We start from the raw sequence: 16,762 nt of genomic DNA, 5'->3' as shown, positions 1-16,762 counted from the left end.
TAAATACTCAAATAAAGTACATCCACGCACCCGAGGCCAAGAGACACTTATACAGCGCCAGCCCCTCGTGGGGGGGCTCCGAGGACCCGTGGCCGGGCCAGAGGGGTGCATGGGGGGCTGGGGGTGCACGAGGGGCAGGGGGACTGGGCGGCAGGGGTGGAGGGATTGGGGGTGCACGAGGCCGGGGCGACTGGGGGTTGCTTGGGGGGGGAAGGGCTGCATGGGGGCAGGGGGACAGGGGGTTGGGGGACCTGGGGGTCCCGGACAATAACGGATGGGGGTGAGTGGGGCCTGACAATGGGGACTGAGGTCAGTCCGGTGACCGCAGCCTGGACCACACGGGCCTCTGCCCCCAGCAGGAACGACAGGACATGGAGGGGCTTGTCGCCGTCCCCAGGCACAGCTGCACCCCGGTCCAGCCCTGGAGCAGACAAGGAGCCCACGCTGGGTCCTCCCTGTGACCCCCCAAAAGGAGATGCAGCCCCTGGAGACCCAGGAGAAGAGGAGGTGCTACGAGATCCTTGGGGCACCTCGGCCCCCTCCCCAGCCTCCTGGACGACCGTCTCCTCCGCTCCCACCCACCCAACTGCCAGTGCCAGGAAGGGCCCCCCTCAGCCTCAGCCCTGCTCAGCCCCTCCTGAGACTCCGCGCCTCCACGGCCTCCCCCGAGCCGTCACACAGGAGCTCACTACCTCGATGGGCCCTTCCCCCCCGGGCGGGCACCCAGCAGGTGGTCAGTAAACACCAGTCCTGGGTGCGACTGCCGACGGGCTTCAGATGGATGAGGCGCCACCTGCCCAGGGGCCCAGGGCCCACTTGGGTCCTGCAGAGAGAGGTTGAGACCCAGGGGACTCTCACGCTCCCTCCTCGGCGGAGACACGCTGGGAGAACCTGGCCAGGACAATGGGCTCTAAAAATACACCGGGGCCGGCAGGATTTCCCAGGAACATCTGTAAGTCCTGTCCGGCGGAAGTTATAAATACTAAGTAATGTGAATTCAGAGTCATTACTCATCTGGGGACAGCCACGTCCTTTGTGGGGACAAGAGATGTTTTTCCTGATTCATAATTTATTGCTCTTTACAGTTAAATCTAGCTTTAGGTCAAAAAAAAAAAAAAGGAAAAATGAAAACAGCGGGGTCTTCCCTGGAGCCGCTGAGAGCCGGGGCGGAAGGTCAGGAGCCGGGCTGGGCAGGCTGGGGCCATCGCTTCGCGGCCACGCTCCCCCCAAGAACCCTCCCAGCCGGTCGCTTGAACAGACACGGCTTCCAGGGACCCCAACCCAGTGTCCCCAGGGATTGGGACCCCCGTGGGCACCAGGGGCTCAGGGCCAGCCCGGGACTACGTGCCCGCAGCACAGACCCCTCCTGCCCCTGGGGCCGCTGGCCTCACTCCTCAGCAGTCTCAGGCACGAGTCCAGAGCCGGGCACCGCTCATCGCTGCCCCCGCAGCAAGCGTCTGGATGGACTCGTGCCCGCCCGGTCCACGCCGAGAGCCTGAGAGCCGAACCCCCTACCTCGGGATGAGGTGCGCAGGGAGAAGCCCGTGTGACCGTGAAGGCGGAGATCCCGGGACACTTCCACGAGCCCAGGAACCCAGCGTTTGGCGACGGCGATCACCAGGAGCCGGAGAGCAGCCTGGGACAGGTTCCACCCCCGGGATCTCGGACTCCAGCCTCCAGAACTGGAAGAAAATCAAGTTCTGTTGTTGAAGCCCGAGTCTGTGGGGCTTTGTCGCCGCGGCCCCAGGACACTCGCCTCCCAGGCCTGCTCACCAGCCTTCTGCTCCCCCCCGGAAAGACCTCACCCTCCTGCCAGCAGCAGCAAACCCACCACCCATACGCCCATATGGGCCTGGGTCCTTTTACTTTTTTTTTTTTTTTTTGAGATATTTTATTTATTTATTTGAGAGAGAGTGTGAGAGAGAGCAGGGGTGAGAGGCAGAGGGAGAGGGAGAAGCAGACGCCCCGCTGAGCAGGGAGCCCGACGCGGGCTCCATCCCAGGACCCCGGGATCATGGCCTGAGCCGAAGGCAGACGCTTCACCGATGGAGCCCCCAGGTGCTCCTTAGCCCTGATCCCTGTAAATCAAAGTGTGTGAACCTCGCAGCCATGGCTCCCCTGAGCTGCCCGGCATCATCCCCAGAGTAAAGAAACTGAGTCCCAGGGACGGGAAGGCAGGGGTCCTGCTGGGCCACGGAGGGTCAGCCCCTGCCCCGGGACGCTGCTCACTCCAGTCTGGGGGGCAGGCGTGGAGACAGTAGGGCACCCGGGGTCCGAGAGAAGGAGGCGACCTGACCCTGCTCTCAGCGAGCCGTCCCGTTTAGGTCCTCTGGGCCGTCACCGGGATCTGCGACATCCTCATCACGCACGCGCCTGCCTGCCGTCCAGCCTGGCGCCGTCCAGCACAACGTCCCTCAAGCCACGTGTGCAGCCCCAGAAGGTTACCATTTCAGCACGTTATCACCACAGAAGGTGCTGGTGTGACCCTCGGGGTTCTTGTGCGTGTGACCTGGGTCTTTGCAGTCCCGTGCGTATGCCACACCCACTGGGCAGCTGGGCCGGGCACAGCAGGCAGGAGCCAGCTCGAGGTCTGGAGAGCAGGGGACAGCCTCGGCCCCCTGGGCACCCCCGTGACACCCGGCCAGCTGGACTCCTGGGGTTAGTTTCCACCCCAAAGAGGAAGGCCAAGCCGGCGCTCGGAGACGAGGGTCCACGGGCACAGCCCCTGGCAGTAATGGATGGGGTGGGCCTCCATGCAGCCTCCTGGCCGACACCCCAGAGCAGTCGGGCCACCCAGGCAGGGCGGGGGTCGTACCAGGCTCTGCTGCCAGGCGGAGGTGTCTGCTGATGCCGCCGGGCGAGGAAGGGGCCTGGTGGGGAGACAGCCAGGACGGGGGAGGCCCGCATTCTCCAACGAGGGCACAGAGACGGGCTGCAGGGTGCCTGGCTGTGAGGGCACGACCCGGTCGCCCTGGGGCTGGGGGTACGGGCCTCCCAGGGCCACGGCCAACTCCAGGCACCCTGCTCCCACAGCGCACTGGGCAGCGCCCATGGAGGGTGGACAAGTGCAGACGCAAGGTGCCCCCAGAACGCACCTGCCCCATCCCCGTGGCTGGTCACCAGGCTCTGCAGGCCTGCGGGGTGGTGAGCACAGACAGCCAGCCCGGGCCCCACGGGCCCTCCACACGGGCAGGGTGGGCCTCGATGGACGTAAGGTGTCGTCAGGGAGGGAAGGGTGCAGGCCGGGGAGGAGCAGGGACCCAAACCAGCTGTGTGGCCTTGGGCAAGGCACCTATTTCTCTGTGCCTCGGGCTGGCGCCACCCTGCCTGTTACTGCAAAGACTGGCAGCCCCCCAGGCTGCGGGCGCAGGGGGGACGCCGAGCCCCCAGTGAGCTCCCCGGGGCTGTTCTGGGGCCCACACACAGGCAGGTCCTGCAGGGGTGGGGAGCAGGGCGGCAGCAGGGCTGGGTGGCGGGGGCTGGGGGTGACCCTCCCAAGGCCCTGCACACTCCCTCCTCGGCTCCTGAGTGTGCGCACAGCCGGGTGTGAGTGCACGAGTCTCCTGCGCCATGGCCCCGGGTCCCCGCAGACCCCGCAGTGCCACGGAGTGGTGACCCCGGGGACCCAGCTCGGAGCCCCTCTCAGCCAGGCTCTCGGGTCAGAGCTGCCTCCAGGGGGAGTCTGGGGGTGGGGAGGGCCCTTCCTGCCCGCCCCCAGCTCCTGGAGCTTGTGGCCACATCCCCCCATCCCTGCGTCCGTCCTCCCACGATCCCAGGAAGACGCCAGCCGTCGGGTCAGGGCCCACCCTACAGGCCCCACCTTGACCACGCCTGCAAAGACCTTATTTCCAAATGAGGTCACACTCACATGTCCTCGGGGTTGAACTCCAACATATCTTTTATGGGACCCAGTTCACCCCCAACAGCTGCCAGTCCCGCTGAGGTTCTTCAGAGGCAGCCAGGGCCCCCGCCCTGCCTCCCAACCCCGGCCTGGAGCGGATATTTGAGTGGGGGCTGGACCAAAAATGTGTGAAAGAGGAAATGAGAAAAGCAGAGGAGTAGTGCAAAGGCCCTGGGGCAGGAGCTCTCAGGGAAGGAGGGGAGCAAGGAGGTTAGAGGAGGGCACAGAGGGCTCACGGCCTCCGGGAAGACTGTGCTACTCTGAGTAAAGGGGGGCTGTGGAGAATTCAGGGGACAGAGGGGCGGGGCGGCCCGTGAGCCCCCTCACAGACCCCTCAGAAGCAGGACAGAAAGCACGCGTGCTGGGCAGATGCCAGCTCGGGGGCCAGTGCAGGGGTGAGGGGGACCCAGACCCCAGGTCACGGCAGCTGGGGCAGCGTCCCCGGGGCTCAGGGAAGTCCGAGGGCCAGCAGCCAGGCAGGCCTCCCTCCAGGGGCGGCAGGGGCCTGTGGCCTGGGGTCTCGGCGTCTCCGGGCAACCCCTGTGCACCTGTTCCTGCCTGGCCCACGCGGTCCCCTCCGGTCCCTGAGGTCGGAGCTTGAGGGGGCCTCGCTCCAGCCCAGTGTCCTCTGGGCATCGCTGACGTCTCCTGACGGCCCCGGCCCCGGTGTGGTGACGGATGACAGCCACACGCCGCAGAGGAAGACCCGAGCCGGAGCCCTGAGGCCCCCTGGGCCGGTGGCCGCCCGGGGCGTGCGCTCAGGTGTCCCCGCGTCCAGGCTGCCCGGGCCGCACGCGGACGGAGCACGTCTCTGAGGCTCGTGGTGCGGCCTGCGCGGGCGGGAGCTCTGGCGCCAGCCCTGGGCTTGAGGCCGGGCAGCTGGCCGTGTGCCTGGAGGCTCGCTGGCCACGCCGAGCAGCGCAGACCCCTCTGGGGAGCCCTCGCGGGACGGGCGCAGACGTAGCGGCATCTCCACCAGAGAGCCTGGTCCACGGGGCCCGAGGACCCCTGCCCGCCCGGCCCCCCGGGGACGCCGCCAGCTGCCCAGAGCCGCAGAGGCCCTGCCTCCAGGACAGGGGGTGATGGGGGGATGGGGGTGGCGGGATGGGGGGGGCAGGGGGACAGGGGGGCGCTTCCATCCCATCCTCTCTTTTTCTTTAAAGACGAGACCTTTGTGCGTCCCTTTGATCTTCCATAAAGCGCCGTGGCTCCTGCTCCGTGTCGGCCATGACATTGACAATTGTTTATTAGTTCTAAAATAGCTGAAATTCATGTCAAACATTCCGCATGTTACAAAAATGTTTATGAAGTGTTATCACCGTTTATGTAACTGTGCGTGTTTGGGAAAGCAACGCGGGGCGGGCCGGACCACACAGGCCTCGGCCCCAGGGCCACACCCCCCCCGGCCCGGGGGGGTCCCCGAGCCCGCCCCCGGCTCCACAGGCCTCCCCGACTGGGGGGCTCCCACCGCCTCTCAGGTCAGGGCACCGTCCCCCGGGCCACCTGGCCACCCAGGCATGTCAGGTGGGGAGGAAGGTGTCTGTCCACCCACCGCCCAGAGCAGAAGGCCACGAGGACGGCCTTTCTCCCTGTGGGGCGTTACTCCAGAGGGGCCTCTCCCACCAGACTGGCCCCGGCCCCCGACGTGGGGTGCATGCTGCCCTGCTGGCCCCTCGGGCCCTGAAGTGTGCGCACACCTCCCCCTGGAGGGGCTCCCTTAGGAGGAAGGCACTGGCTTCCTGCCCGGTGCTCTAGGTGGATGATGCCGAGGCCGCTGGGGGTCCCCGAGGGGGTGGGCTCACATCCGGGGTCAGAGAATCCAGCGGGCAGCGCCAGCGAGGCGCCTCAGCTCCTCGGCTCCCCGGCTCAGGGCAGCTGGAAGCCCTGGTCTCCGCCCCCGGCTCATCCTCTACTGCAGGACGGGAGGGTGTGAACGGCTACTTGCTGTCACTTCAAATGCATTATCCACTGTGTGTCACCTGCTGCTCCCAAAGGACGTTAGGGCACCGCCGAGCGAGCGGCCAGGCGAGGGATCTGCTCAGCAAGCGGGAGGAGCGACCCCGGGAAAGCAGCGGCGTGGCCGGATCTCGAGCACATGGCTCTGGCCACGGAAGCTGCCCACAGCGGGCTCGGGGCTCGAGGACGCCGCGGGAGAGCAGTTCATCCCTGGTGACGGGACGCGGAGTGGGAGGCGTGGTGGGCGGGAGGCGGCGCAGGTCCCGGGAGGGAGGCCGAGAGAGCCCCAGGCCCGCGAGGAGAGGGGGAGCCCCCCACGATCGGAGGTGCCACGGCTGCGCGGGCCCGTCAAGCTCTTCACACCCGACACCACAGGTCGCGATGCTCCGTGGGCCTCCTGCCGCCGGCGCCGCTCCAGGCTCGGGATAGAGCGCGTCTGCATCGGAGCCAGATCCCCGAAGAGCTGAGAGCGGGACGTGGGCTCAGCCCCCGGGGGAGGCACAGCGGCAGGGGGCGCCTGGGCCTGAGAGGGGACACGGCAGGGGCACATGCTACCCCGCGACAAGCCTTGAGAACACGATGTCCAGGGCGGGAAGCCAGACACAAAGGCCACTCGTGGGACTCGGTTTGCGGGCAGCGTCCACAGAGACCGGTCGGGAGACGGAAGGGAGAGGCGGCTGCGGGGCGGGGGTGCGGGGCGGGGGCGGAGGGCAGGCAGTGGCTGCTCCAGGGGCACGGGGCCTCCTTCCAGGCACCACACCCGGCGGTGGTGACAACCACTATGAAGCCACTGAGAGTCACTGAGTAATGTTCACCCTACAGCGGTGCATTTTTAAGTCATAGGAATTTCACCTTAAAAAAAAACAAACTACCTGGGGGCTCAGTGGTGAAGCGTCTGCCTTGAGCTCAGGTCATGATCCCGGGGTCCTGGGGCCGAGCCCCATGTCGGGCGCCCTGCTCAACAGGGAGCCTGCTTCTCCCTCTCCTTCAGCCCCTCCCCCTGCTCATGCTCTCACTCACTCTAATAAATTTTTAAAAATAAATTAAGGGATCCCTGGGTGGCTCAGCGGTTGGGCGTCTGCCTTCGGCTCAGGGCATGACCCCGGGGTCCTGGGATGGAGTCCCGCATCGGGCCCCCTGCATGGAGCCTGCTTCTCCCTCTGCCTCTGGCTCTGCCTCTTCCTGTGTCTCTCATGAGTAAATAAATAAATCTTTAAAAATAAATTAATTAATTAAAATAAATTAAAAAAAAAAAAACAACCGAGCAACATTTCGGAAGATCCTACCCCTGGGTGTGCGGGGTCCCCCGGGCGGACATGGGCACGGCCCTCCCACCGGGGCGGGGAGAGCTGTGACGGGAGCTCAGGACTCCGTCCCCGGCAGGCCCGGCTTGGGCAGGGGGACAAACCCCAGGGGGTGGGCTGGTCAGCACAGCCAGACACACCCATCCCGGTCCTCCCCGCCCATCAGCGCCCACAGACAGCTCCCGGGCCGGGGGGCTGAGCGCTGCCAGGGGCCCACCTGGTCCCCTGCACATCGTCAGTACCTCCCCTGGCCCCTGGATTGCTCCTTTCCCTGGGCCGTTCAAGCTGATTCCTAAAATACTTTAATCCTGCACCACGGCAAGTCGCCACCTGACAAGGAGCACGTGGGAGCCAGAATTTCCTCCTGGGCAGATCTGGGGTGAGAGCAAGCCCTCGGGACACCCCAGCCCTGCCCGAGCCAGGAGGACCATGCACTCACTGGGGGCCAGGTCGCCACGCCCCTGGCCCAGGCCGTGCTCAGGCCTCCATCCTGGGCCTGCAACGCTCTGGACAACCTCCCTGAGGAGGAGGAGGAGGAGGGCCCGCGCCGGCCAGCAGGTCCACCCAGGTGGCCTCCCGCCGCCCTCCAGGACGCTGGGACCAGAGCAAGAGGTATTTGGATCTCCCTTCCCACATCCTCATCATGTAACTTTCTTCTTGGCCATAAAATTCTGACTTTTAGTATTTTCAAGGCTCGTTTCCCATAAAACGACAATATTAGTATTTCTCTAAAGACACACGTACCATTACTGTATCTTTACGATGTGTGTGGGATGTATGGTGCATGGACCGTGGCTTTCTGACGGGACGCTCCTGGCCACCAGGCATCCGCTACAGCATCTTGGTTTGACACGCCGGCCCCGTGCGCCGCAGGAAGATGCAGTTTTATTATCTGTGATGTGCCGACACGCAGCCCAGCTCCAGGCCGGGATCGTTCCCGGCACGGACGCCTCCTCACCCCCGCCCCCTCTCCTAACGTCAGGGATCGCGGGGCCCCGACCTGCCGTGATTTACAGTCCCCACTGCGCACGTGGATAAATCCCGCAGCTCCAGCTCGGGGAAGCCAGAGGCCGCTCCGCGCAGGCAGGCGGGGCCGGGAGCGCTGCCATTGGCCGTCGGGGCTGTTTGGATCCGGGGACAGGCAAGCAGAAAAACAAGTTTTCAGCTTCCCGGAGTCGGGCGAGGAGGCGCAGAACTGCTGGCCCCGCTCTGAGCAGCCCCAGTGACCAGGACACTGCGTTCAGGGGCAAGACGACCTTGGCAGACAGACCCACTCCCTAAGCCCACGTCCTGCCTGGCCCGCGGGCTAAGGTCTCTCAACCCTTTTTAGCCACAAAAATACAACAAATAAAACAGTCCCGGGAGTGCACGTGAGGGGCCGGGAGCCCCCACCCTCCCAGAAGGAAGCTGAGGCCGTGCAGCGGGGAGGTAGCCCCAGGCCCCACTGCCCCCTCCCCAGGCCCTGTCCTCCACCAGCGAAGTCCGTCCGGGGGCAGAGGGAGATTCCGTGCAGCCCCACTCAAAACCTCAGAGTTATTTGTGGATATGAACACATTCTAACGCGCGTGGAGAGGAGACAAAAGACCCAGAGAACAGAGTTGGAGGGTGCCTGCCCGCCTTCGGGGCTTCCTGCAAAGTCACAGCCATCACGAAGCACGTCCTGGATGAAGACGGATGGACAGACCAGTGCAGCAGAACAGAGCCCCGAGGGCGCCTGCACAGCTCAGTCCGTGAGCGTCTGCCTTCGGCTCAGGTCAGGATCTCAGGGTCCTGGGATCGAGTCCCACGTCGGGCTCCCTGCCCAGCAGTGAGTCTGCTTCTCCCTCTCCCTCTGCCCCTCCCCTTGCTCGTGCTCTATCAAATACATAAAATCTTAAAAAAAAAAAAAAAAAAAAGAAAAAAGAGCAGAGCCCTGAAACAGGCCCCACGAATACAGTCAACTGATGTTTGACAAAGGAATGAAGGCAACACGACGGAGCAGAGACCGGCTCTTCCACAGTCGGTGCTGAGCCCCCACGGACGTCCACCTGCGGAAAAACAAATCTACACACAGACCTACACCCTTCAGGGAAAATCACTCCAAGTGGGTCACAGACTTAAATGTACCGTGTAAACTATCAACTCCTCGGGGATAACCCAGGAAGCAACCCAGGTGACCTCGGGGATGGCAATGACCTTTTAGACACAACACCAAGTCAGGGTCCGTGAAAGAGAGAGCCGACAGGCTGGTGCGCGTGAGAATTAAAAACGTCTGCTCCCCGAAAGACAACACCATGAGAGTGAGAACACAAGCCACAGACCGGGAGGAAACACTGGCCAGAGAAACAGCTGAGAAAGGGCCGTCGTCCAAAATACAGAAGAACTCCTAACACGCAGCAACAAAAACACAAACAACCCGATTAAAAAAAGGGCCAAAGCCCTGACCGGCCCCTCACCACAGAGGACCCGCAGGCGAGCCCCTGAACTCACGCCCCTCGGCCTGTGTCACCAGGAAATGCCGACGACGAGGACCAGCGAGACGCCCGCACTCCCGTCAGAAGGGCCCAAGCCCACCGCGCCCACGATGCCAAGCGCAGGCGGGGACGTGGGCCAGCAGGGCTCCCTGGGGGGCCGGCGGGAAGGCGGGACGGCGCGGCCACCTGGGAGACCCTCTGGAGGGCGACGCTGACAAGCCCGAGCCCCCTCCTACCCTGCGCCCCAGCGCCCGGGCGCCCTGGGATTTGTCCGCAGGAGCTGAGAGCCCACGTCCACGATCCCGCTCACGGATGTCCACGCGGCTCTGCCCGGAACCGCCCACACTGGGAAGCGGGCAAGGCGCCCCTGGGCAGGGGGGATGAGTCCGGGGCGGTCCGTCCAGACGACGGGCTGTCACTCGGGCTGACGTGAGAAGACGCGGAGGACGCGTGTCCCCAAGCGAAGGAAGCGCACGCGGCGTGACTCCGACCCCGTGACCTTCTGGAAGAGGCACAAGTACGGAGACGTGGACCGACCGGTGGGCGCTGGGGCAGCGGGAGGCGGGGTGCGGGCAGGGGGAGACGAGCGCGTGGCGCGGGGGGACTCAGGGCAGGGAGACGGCCCTGCGTGATGCGCTACAGCCGATGCCCGTCACTGGACGTCTGTGCAAACCCGCGGCGCGCGGCGCCCAGAGGGACCCGAGGGCCAACCGCGGACTGTGGGTAATGACGACGTGAGTGTGTGGACTCATCCTGGCAAAACCAACACGACTGTGGTGAGTGATGAGGACAACGGGGAGGCCGTGGGGGAGGGTGCAGAGAACCTCCGAGCCTCCCTCCCCGTTCCCTTGTCGACCGACAACTGCTCTAAACATACTCTGTAGGGGTCGTCGGGGGCTCAGTCGGTGAAGGGGGCCCTCGGCTCAGGTCATGACCCCGGGGTCCTGGGGTCGAGCCCTCGCGTCATCAGGCTCCCTGCTCAGTGGGGTCTGCTTCTCCCTCTCCCTCTGCCACTCCCCCTGCTTGTGCTCATCTCACTCCTGCTCTCTCTCCCTCCCTTTTTCTCTCTCTTCTCTGCCTCATAAATAAAAAAATAACATCTTCATAAACATACTCTATAAAACAACAAGAAAACCAACAACACTCCTCGGAGGTAAGCTTTGGAACGTGCCAACATGTTTTCCCCCTTTTTGCACAACTTTCTGAACACCTAGAAGCAAATGATTGCCTTCTTTTCACCCTCCTCCTATCAGCGAATACTGCCCAAACCTGCCTGCAATTGTCTACACCTCTTCTCAACCCACTTGCGTGCACCTCAGAGACCCCCCCACCCCGGACCGCCCACCCCTGGCATCACGTCCCTCCACCCTAACCTCCGTCCTGGGGGTCCCCTGTCCTGGAGCCCAGCCCTGTGCTGCTGGCTGATGCCCCATGTGCCGAGCACAGACACGACTGCTTGCCCAGGAGGGCCGCCTCCCGCCCCAGAAGTCCCTTCCAGTCCTAACGCCTGGACGAGTGGCTGAGTAGACCTCCAGGCTGGAAACCACAGTCTCAAGAAGCAAGACTTTGCTCCAGAACCAATGGAGAGACGTCTGAAAACATGCCGGATCCTGATCGCCCACCTAGGACCTCTTCCTTCCTTTCTGGAAGCTTCCAGGGTTGCGTCCTGATTCCACGTGTTTGGCAACATTGCCAGTCCTGAAAGGTCACCTACAGTATGATCCCATTTATATAATATTTTGGAATGACAAATTTTAGAAATGGAGAACACGTTAGTGGCTGCCGAGGTTCAGGGAGGAAGGCCCAGGGGGAGGTGATGTGGCAATAAAGGGACCAGAGGAACGTCTCAAAAGGGTGTTGGGAACATTCTGTCTCGACGTGGGTGGTGGGTGCAGAAACCTACAGAAAAGACAAAGCTGTAGAATTTCAGGCCCACGTACACAGGCAAGCACAGAGTAGGACGATGCTTTTTGGGTCAAGGCCACCCTGTTCGATCTCTTGATTATTTCCTACAGCTGTGGACAACCCCACAATTGTCTTAATAAAAATTTTAATTAAAGTAAACCCAATGGGGCAGCCCCAGTGGCGCAGCGGTTTAGCACTGCCTGCAGCCCAGGGTGTGATCCTGGAGACCCAGGATCGAGTCCCACATGGGGCTCCCTGCATGGAGCCTGCTTCTCCCTCTGCCTGTGTCTCTGCCTCTTTCTTCGCTCTCTCTGAATGAATAAATAAATAAATCTTATAAATAAATAAATAAATAAATAAATAAATAAATAAATAAATACATAAGTAAACCCAACGATGTAGGCTATTTCTCTTGATTACTGTGATTTCGGTGCCACCTTCGATTTTGCACACATTCTCCTCATCCTGATCCTATCCCTGGCAGAGACCCCGCAGTGCACTGACCCTGAGCCATCCTCCCGCCCTGGCCCGGCCCCTTGCTGTTGCACCCCTGCCCTGCATCTCCTCCGTGGCCCAGCTTGGAGCCCAGCTTGCAACCCTGCTGCCCCTGGGAACATGCCGGGCATCCTCCTCACAATTCCAGGCCTCGTCTCTGCAGGCATCAATCGCACCTGTGCTCAAGCAAGAAGCCATACAGCGTATTGTCACAGGGGGAAACCCAAACAAAGTCCAGAAATGGAAGCAGCTCCAATGTCTGGGGCGGGGGGGGGGGGCAACAGCGACATACAGTGAAGACGTTCATCTCCAGGGATGCCCCGGAGCTGTCGGAGAGGAATGGGGACATTAGGTTTCTAGGACTAACCGATTATACACACTGCCTGAGAGCTCCACCTCTGACCTGTTGACCCCCGGTGTCCAGGGCAGGGCCTGGGCTTCTAGCATCTGTCTATCTGTCCATAGATTTATCCATCCATCCATAGGCCAAACTATGTATCCATCTGTCTATTTACCTACCTATCTATCTACTATCCATCCACCCACCTATCCATCCATCCATCCATCCATCCATCCATCCATCCATCCATAGATCAATCTGTGTATCCATCTGTCCTTCTATCCATCATTCTGTCTACCTATCCATCCTCTGTCATTCCTTGATAGATGACGTCATCTACCATTCCTTGACCTGCCCTCCGAGCACTATCGTAGGTACCCAAATGTTTTTATCAAGAACCCAGTCGACTCATTCTCATAGCTGCACAATTAAATACCTGAAAAGTTTTTTTAAAGTCCTAAAGCTGGGATCCCTGGGTGGCGCAGCGGTTTAGCGCCTGCCTTTGGCCCAGGGCGCGATCCTGGAGACCCGGGATCGAATCCCACGTCGGGCTCCCGGTGCATGGAGCCTGCTTCTCCCTCTGCCTGTGTCTCTGCCTCTCTCTCTCTCTCTCTCTCTCTATCATAAATAAATAAAAATTAAAAAAAAAATAATAAAGTCCTAAAGCCTTTGGCAGATCCTCAGAAAGTTCAACAGCGCGTCCACTCCTGGCTCTACACATCCAAGAGAACCAGAAACACCTCGTACCCAAACGTTCACGGCAGCTCTACTCGCAATCTCCCAAAGGTGGAAACGACCCAAGTGTCAGTGAACAGATGAGTGAGAAACACACCGTGGTCCAGCGTAGAGTGGAATGGCATCCGGCCCTAACAGGAGTGAAGGGCTGGCCTCAGAGATGTGATGTTCAGTGAACAAAGCCAGACACAGAAGATCACATACTCTAAGCCTCCACTTACAGGAAACGTCCAGAACAGGCAAATCCATGGAGAATAAAAGTAGCTCAGTTGTTGGGGGGAATGTGGGGAGCCACAGCCACTAAGTACGGGGTTTGGTTTTGGGGTGATGAGGATGTTCTGGAATCAAATAGTAGTTGTGGTTGCACAAATCTGTGGAGGTACAAACGCCACCGAACTCGACACTGTTCGATGTTCAGAGGCAGAGAGATGGTTGCACAGACAAGGACGTGCCCAAGCAGAGGACACAACAGAGGGGAATTTGGCCTTATGTGTGAGTGGCCACCTTACGGCTCCTGCGCTATCAGAAAATAATTGTAAAATTGGGTGCCTGGTGTGAGGCCACGTGAAGGGAGGGTTGAGGGGTGCGTGCCCCTCCCAGCTGCCCAGACCAGGTCCACTGGTGCGCCCCCTCGGCCCGCTGCTGTCAGGAAGCACCCTCCAACCCCAGCAGGGTCAACAGAAGCCTGTGTGCACAGAGGGTGGGGACAGGGGCCCCAGAAAACAGCCTGGCCCCTTTAGGGCACCCCCACGGGGCCACATTAATAGGTGACCCATTTATCTGGGGGGCCAATGCGGCAGGGACATCTATCAATCCAGTAACACAAACAGCAGGCAGGACAGGCTGGGCTTCTCAAGGTGCGCTTGCAGATGGCTTTGAAGCCTTATCTCCCACCCCTCCCGAGCCGGGGATGAAAGCCTGGGAGCGCCGCACCCCTGGGCCAGCGCTGTGCCTCCAGCTGTCCCAGGAAGTGGGCTGGGGGCCCAGGGAGTCCCGGCTCCGCAACCCCTCTCCCTCGAGTGGGGAGGAGGGCCGCCTGGCCCAGAGCAGCCCTGGGCCGGGTTCTGGGGCCGCCCCTGACTCCCCACGGCCCTGGCATTTCCAGCTGAGAGTGGGTGCTGAGGAGCAGCCTCGGAGCACTGACACCGGGCCTGTCAGCCGGGGGACGAGTAAGGCTCCGTGGCGTCGTGCGTGCCGAGGGCCCGGGGGGGTCCTGCTGCCCGGCTAGTTCTTCACGTTCCCTGGCACCCAGCATCCTAGGGCTTCAGGAAACATCGCAGCAAGGAAGCCAATCCTCACACCTCATCTTCAGGTTACAGACGAGTAAACTGAGGCTCAGAGGAAGCTCATCACAGACCCCGGGCCGGGAACCCCCAGGACCACACTTGGACACGCAGCGTGGGGAAGGAGAGTTTGTGAAAGACGGAGCAGCAGGATGGGTGGAGCCCACGGCCTTCCCTCCGCGCCCCCTCGGGGAGGACCCAGCCCCTGGACCCGACTCCCCACCTGTTTGGAGGGGCCACACCTTGTCAGGGAGCACAGGTGCTGCTCTCGGACAGATCAGGCTCCAATCCCTTGTGAGGTGATGCACCCACTCCCCAGCCTCGCTTTCCCTGCCTGTCAGATGGGGAGGGGGTGCCAAGGGGCTCCGAGCAGCATTCAGGACGGCGTCCCGTCATCATCCCCGTAAGATGGCAGCAACGGGGGCCTGAGTGCAAGCAGGAGACACGCACTCATCCTCTAGGACCCACCACTGTGCACACACTGTCCAGGGGGAGGTGTCAGGGACCCTGGGTGGTGTCCCAGGAGCAGAGCAGTGGCCGTGGCCCCCCACAACCCCGGGGCCACACCAGAGTCCAGACGAGGCCTGAAGGAGGCAGGTGGGGCAAACAGGGACGGTGAGGCCGGTGCCCAGCAGGTTGTCCTGCCCCAAGGCCAGCCCTAGCTGTGCCTGCCCAGCAGCTGGGGGAGGGGACAGGGCTGGGGCTGCTGGCCGGTCCTGTGGGTGACAGGCACTCACACTTCCTGGTCCTAAAGAGCAGTTTGGCTTTTGTAAAAATCAACTTTATGGGGACCCCTGGTTGGCTCAGCGGTTTAGTGCTTGCCTTTGGCCCAGAGTGTGATCCTGGAGACCCGGAATCGAGTCCCGCGTCGGGCTCCCTGCGTGGAGCCTGCTTCTCCCTCTGCCTGTGTCTCTGCCTCTCGTTCTCTGTGTCTCTCATGAGTAAATAAATAAAATCTTTTAAAATAAATAAATTAAAATCAAAATAAACTTTATTCTTACAAAACCAAACGTCCCGTTGCCGTTCAGTCCAGCAATCACGTTCCTCAGCTTTTACCCAAAGGCGTAGACGACATCCATCCACACAAAATCCTGCCCACGACGTTTCTGGCAGCCGTAGCTGCAACGGCCAAAACTCAGAAGCACCCCGATGCCCCTCGGTGGGTGGGGATGAGCCCCCATCCACGCAGCGGGATGGTAATCACCGCAGCAGGAAAGGGGCTACGGGACCTGCAGAGACACAGCAGAACCCTAAGCGGAGGCCACTGGTGACGGAGGCCACTCTGAGGCCACTGCGTGATGTGCTGTGGAGGCAGTGGAGACACCGGCGGTGGCCCAGGGCGGGGGGGAGCGGGGAGGTTTCAGCCGGGTGACAACACTCCGCATGACGTGACGCCACAGTGGGGGCTGCACAGAACAGGCACCGCCCACCCCTGACGGGGATGCACCTGCGCAGATTCATCCCCGACGTGATTGCAGCAGCCGTGAGCTCCACGGGGCCGCGAGGTCGTGGGGCACCTGTGTCTACCTTCCAGACCCTTCTTACACCTATTGTTGGGGCACCGACACGGGGCAGCCAGAGCCCCCGCCCGTCCGCTGACCTGCGCTGTGCGCGGCTCCCGGGGCAGCAGCTCGGCTTCCACTCTGCGGACGAGGCCCTGGCTCAGAGAGGCTGGGTAGTGGGCCGAGGTGGCTGCACTCTCCAGGGGAGAGTCGGGGTTCAAACCTGGCTGGGGCGGGGGCAGGGGGAGCAGGACACACGCTGGCCCGTGCGAGGCTCGGCGGCGCTGGGGGAGAGGGTTTGCCCCTGCCCAGTGTCTGCCCTCCCCAGGGGTCACCCTGCCCCAGCACACACGTGCAAAGTCACAAGGAGCAGACGCAGGCCCGGTGCACCCAGCCGCACGCAAGAACGCCTCCAAACCCCCACGCGGGGGGCAACCCTTGGAGCCGCGATCACGAGCACGGACACGGTCACCTGAGGCAGGGCCACCCCCCCACCCGATGCTTCACAGCGGGCTGCACGCAGACACCCCGTACACGGGGCTCCGACAGGCGCAGGCAGCGGGCCAGCCTTGTGCAGGCGGCGTCCTCGAGGCTCCAGGCCCAGCCGCGGCAGCCCCTGGGGACCTCCCCTGCGACAGGAAGTGTCTCCTGGGACCTCAGCAGGGACACTGGCCTGGAGCCCCGGGGCTGCTCTGAGCTCTGAACTCTCCCTGGAGTCACGCGGGTGCCCTTGGGGGAGGCTCTGGCTCCCGCGCGGCTCTGAGGGTGCAGGGCAGGGAGCTGGGGTCGGGGCGACAGGCCTGTGCTGGGTGGGGGACGAGCGAGCATGAGGGCAGGGGGCACGCAGGGCAGCATCACGGGCCAGCGCAGCCCCCCAGGCCCCCCGGT

The 16,762-nt window shown here is 62.4% G+C and overlaps 1 long non-coding RNA gene across 1 annotated transcript; it reads right to left on the bottom strand.

Moving 5' to 3' along the window:
• Nucleotides 1–286: 286 nt before the first annotated feature.
• Nucleotides 287–8,471, bottom strand: LOC140618784 (uncharacterized). Its single transcript, XR_012018849.1, has 3 exons — nucleotides 7,906–8,471; nucleotides 1,516–1,682; nucleotides 287–421 (listed from the first exon to the last, which is right to left on the bottom strand). It is a non-coding gene; the product is annotated as an uncharacterized lncRNA (long non-coding RNA).
• Nucleotides 8,472–16,762: the final 8,291 nt, after the last annotated feature.

The sequence above is a fragment of the Canis lupus genome, chromosome 26 (genome assembly GCF_048164855.1).
Source record: "Canis lupus baileyi chromosome 26, mCanLup2.hap1, whole genome shotgun sequence".
Taxonomy (NCBI): domain Eukaryota; kingdom Metazoa; phylum Chordata; class Mammalia; order Carnivora; family Canidae; genus Canis; species Canis lupus.
Note: the sequence above shows the minus strand (reverse complement) of the source record. Positions and strands in the feature narration are given on the sequence as shown.